Below are 5,093 nucleotides of genomic sequence, written 5' to 3'. Positions count from 1 at the left end.
ACATATTGCCCTATGACAATGGTTAACAACCCCATGACATGTCAACACTGTCCCTTCTCAGTCTTGGGTTCCCTATCACCAGGTTTCCTGTCCCCTCCTGCCTTGTAGTCCTTGTCCCTGGACTGCTGTGCCTCATTAGTCCTATTTTGTTTTATGAGGCTGTCCAATCCCCAGCTTAACGGTGAGCTTCGGGAGGGGCTTCACCACTGAACTAAAAGAGTGTCCAGGAGCCATGCTCTCGGGGTTTCTCCAGTCAGTCAGGCCAGTAAATCTGGTCTTTTTCTGTGAATTAGGATTCTGTTCTACATCCTTTTCCAGCTGTGTCCAGGACTCTCTATTGTGATCCCATTCAGAGCAGTCAGTGGGGGTAGCTGTGCAGCATCTAGCTGTACTGGACTCAGTCTGGTGGAGGCTGTGGTAGCTGTGGTCCATTAGTCCTCTGGACTCATCTTTTCCTGGTTTCTCATTCTCTTCATTCTCCCTTGCTCCAGAGGGGGTGAGACCAGTGCAGTATCTTAGATGGCTGCTCACAGGCTTTTAAGATCCCAGATGCTACTCACCAAGGTAGAATGTAGAACATTGTCTTTATAAACTGTGTTATGCCAATTGAGCTAGATGTTCCCCGAGTCCATGGTCCCCATAGCCCTCCACCCAGCAATGCAGTCCCTCAGGGAGTCTGGAAGTGTCTATGGAGCTTCCATGACCTTTCCTTGCACAAGTTTTGCTGGCTTCCCCAGTAATGTGTACTGTCTTACCCTTCACCAAACTTACCACTTATCTATTTAGTTGCCCCCCACTCCTTCCATCCCTCGTAACCAACAAAGATTGTTTCTTTTTGTGTGTAAACTTTTACATGAGTTATACAGTAGAGGTCTCATACAATACTTGTCCTTTTGTGATTGACTTATTTCACTCAGCATAGTGTCCTCCAGTTTTGTTCCTCTTACTCTCTTGTGCTGAGTTCCTTTTGTTTGTGGACTTTTTTTGTTTGTTTGTTTTTATAGGTTTTGTTTTCACTGAGACTATGTTTTTCTTCTTTGTTTTGATGAGTATGTTTGTTAACTTTCTTTGTGATTACCATGAAATTTACCCTGATCTTCCTAGATTTGAACCAGTCTGTTATTACTTGGTATCGCTTGACTTCCTCTCCATTAGAAGGTTCTATACCTACACCATTTGTTCCCTCTTTTATTGTTCTGATGCTGTTGTCATTTACAGATTGATCACTCTGGTTCCCTTTTGTAATTCTTTTGGTTTTGCATAGTCTTTAAGAGTTCATTTCCTAGGTTGGTATCTGGGTAGTAAAATCCTGGGTCCTATATTCAGCCTGTAGTCTGATATTGTTTGTTCTCAGATAGAAGGACTTCTTTTAATAAGTCTCATAAGTTTGGTTTGGTTTTTACATAGTCCCTTAATTTTGCAACAGTACTTTTTGTATTGAAGATAATTTTAAGCCCCAGGTTACTAGCCAAAGTGTTGGTGGTTTGAACTCACCTAGAGGCTCCTTGAAAGACAGACCTGGCAATCCGTTACCAAAAGGTCACAGCCTTGAAAACCCTATGGAGCAGTTCTACTCTGCAAACATGGGATCACCAGGAGTTGGAATAGACTAGATGACAACTAACAACAACAACAAAATCTCCCATCACTGAAGGAATACAAATAAGTAAACATTCTATGACAAAACAGAAAAAACAAATAAAGTATACCCCTCAAGCTACCCTTCCTCTTTCTTCCTTTTGAAAATACTACTAAAATATATCATGTTTTTTCTTACTTTCTTAGACAGATAATAAAAAATTATTATCCTTACGACAGGGTCATCATTATGGGCAAAGTACTGCATTATGCAATAATAGACTGGTGTCCTCTAGAATTAGAGCAGTATAGAACTTTTTCCTCTTATGTTAAATATCTCTAACTTGTAATTTATTTTTGCATATAGAACTTCTATTTCTCTACAATTTCAAAGTAATTTTTCACAAACAATTACCAGTATACTTAATATGAGCTAGGAAAAATGACTATGAGGAAAGCTTCCCAAAGTATTTGATCATATAAAAAGGTATATATTTTCTATAAGAATTTGATTTCTACTGTTGTTTGTTGTTGTTGTTAGGTGTCATCAAGTTGGTTCTGACTCAAAGCGACCCTATGTACAACACAACAGAACACTGCCTGGTCTTTCGCCATCCTGACAACTATTGCTATGTTCGAGCCCACGTTGCTGCCACTGTGTCAATCCATTTCCTCGAAGATCTTCCTCTTTTTGGATGACCCTCTACATTACCAAGCATGACGTCCTTCTCCAGGGACTGGTCCCTCCTGATAACTTGTCCAAATTACATGAGACGAAATCTCCAATCCTGCCATGGAGGACTCTGGCTATACTTCTTCCAAGACAAACTTTTTAGTTCTTCTGGAAGTCTGTCGTATATTCAGTATTCTTATCCAACACCGTAATTCAAATTATTAATTCTTCTTCAGATTTCCTTATTCATTGTCCAGTTTTCACTTGCATATGAGACAATTAAAAATATCATGGTTTGGGTCAGGCGCACCTTAGTCCTCAAAGTTACATCTTTGCTTTTCAACACTTTAAAGAGGTCATTTGCAGCAGATATACTTAATGCAATGCATAGTTTCATTTCTTGACTGCTGTTTCCATGGGGATTGATTGTGGATCCAAGTAAAATTAAATCCTTGACAACTTCAATATTTTCTTCTTTTATCATGATGTTGCTTATTGGTCCATTTGTAAGGATTTTTATTTCCTTTATGTTGAGGTGCAATCCATACTGAAGGCTGTAGTCTTTGAACTTCATCAGTAAGTGTTTCAAATCCTCTTCATTTTCAGCAAGCAAGATTGTGTCATCGGAATATGGCAGGTTTTTAATGGGTCTTCCTCCAATCCTGATGTCTCATTCTTCTTCATATAGTCCAGATTCTTGGATTATTTGCTCAGCATGCACATTAAATAAGTATGGTGAAAGGATACGACCCTGACTCACACCTTTCCAGATTTTAAACTATGCAGTATCCCCATGTTCTGTTTAAATTACTGTTTCTTGGTCTAGTAGAAGATCCAAATAAGCACATTTGAGTGTTCTGGAATTCCCATTCTTCACAATGTTATCCATAATTTGAATGATCCACACAGTCAAATGCCTTTGTATAGTCAATAAAACACAGGTATACATCTTTCTGGTATTCTCTGCTTTCAGCCAACATCCATCTGACATTAACAATAATATCCCTGGTTCCATGTCCTCTTCTGAATCTGGCTTGAATTTCTGGCAGTTCCCTATGGAGGTACTACTACAACTGCTTTTGAATTATCTTCAGCAAAATTTTACTTTCATGTGATATTAATGATAATGTTCGATAATTTCTGCATTCTGTTGGGTCACCTTTCTTTGGAATGGGCACAAATATGACTCTCTCCCACTCTGTTGGCCAGGTAGCTGTATTCCTAATTTCTTGGAATACATGAGTGAGCATGTCCAGCACTGCGTTTGTTTGTTGAAACATCTCAATTGGTGTTCCATCAATTACTAGAGCCCTGTTTTTCACCAATGCCTTCAGTGCATTTTGGACTTCTTCCTTCAGTACCATTGGTTCTTGATCATGTGCTACCTCCTGAAATGGTTGAAGGTCGACCAATTTTTTTTTTTTTAATACAATGACTTTAGTGTAATCCTTCCATCTTCTTTTGATGCTTCCTGTTTCGTTCAATTTTTCACCCATAGAATCCTTCAAAATTGCAACTTGAGGCTTGAATTTTTTCTTCAGTTCTTTCAGCTTGAGAAATGACTAACGTGTTCTTCCTTTTTGGCTTTCTATCTCCAGGTCTTTGCAGATCTTATTATTTATAATACTTTGCTTTGTCTTCTGGAGCCTGTCTTTGAAATCTTCTTTTCATCTTTTATTTTATCATTTCTTCCATTCGCTTTAGCTACACTATGTTCAAGAGTAAATTTCTCTTCTGACATCCATTTTGTTTTTTTCTTTATTTCCTGTCTTTTTAATGACATCTTGCTTTCTTCATGTATGATGTCCTTGATGTCATCCCACAACTCATCTGGTCTTCGGTCAATAGTGTTCAATGCATCAAATTTAATCTTGATTTCTACTAGCTTGTTGTTTTTGTTGTTAGGAGCCATCTAGTCAGTTCCAATGCTGCGATTTTATGTACAACATATTGAAACATTGCCTGGTCTTGTGCCGTTTTCATAGTTATTGTTATGCTTGAACCCATTGTTGCAGCCACTATGTCAATCCGTCTCTTTGAGTATCTTCCTCTTTTTTGCTGACCCTCCACTTTATTTTGCATGACGTCTTTCCTCAGGGACCGGTCCCTCCTGATAACATGTTTAAAGTATGTGAGGTGAAGTCTCATCACCCTCCCTTCTAAAGGAGCATCCTGGAAGTTCCAGCAAAATGGTGCTCTAGGCAGAAGCACCACGCCATCCCTCCACAGCAAAGATCCGAAAAACTAAGCTGAACAGAGAATACAACAATCCCGAAACCCTAAAACATCAAATAAAGAGATAAAGAACTCAGCCAATCACCAAATGGAGTAAGAAAACTGACAGACAACGGAGAGTGAGGAGAGATTCATGCAGAGGTCCCCTACCAGCTAAAACAGCGTGGATCCACCATCTTGGACTCCTATCGGAGACCAGCAAACAGGGGGTACGAGAAAGCAGCCTCACGAAGCTTCCAGCCGGAGACAAAACAATCAGTAATTTGTGATATACGCTTTCCCACCCCCCACACTTCTTCACCCCGACTCGGCCTCCTCTGCTTCCCGCGGTGAAGGTCTCTTGACCTGGAAGCACCAGCTGCTTGGATTCCACACACCTGAATGGGTGGCTCTCTGAGTGCCATTTGTTGGCTGCTGGTGTTGCTTTTTTTCTGATTCTTTTTATTTCTTCCTTGCCTCTCCCCACCTCCCCGTCCTTTTGCTCGAGTACCTTGCTCTGTGTGCCATCTTTGCTTCTTCCTGAGGGGCTACAGAGCTCCGGTAATTTGTGATATACGCTTTCCCACTCTCTACCCTTCTTCACCCACACTTGGCCCCCTCTGCTTCC

Source organism: Trichechus manatus, unplaced genomic scaffold (assembly GCF_000243295.1).
Source record: "Trichechus manatus latirostris isolate Lorelei unplaced genomic scaffold, TriManLat1.0 scaffold00033, whole genome shotgun sequence".
Taxonomy (NCBI): Eukaryota; Metazoa; Chordata; class Mammalia; order Sirenia; family Trichechidae; genus Trichechus; species Trichechus manatus.
The sequence above is the reverse complement of the archived record's forward strand: the minus strand, read 5'-3'. Positions refer to the sequence as shown.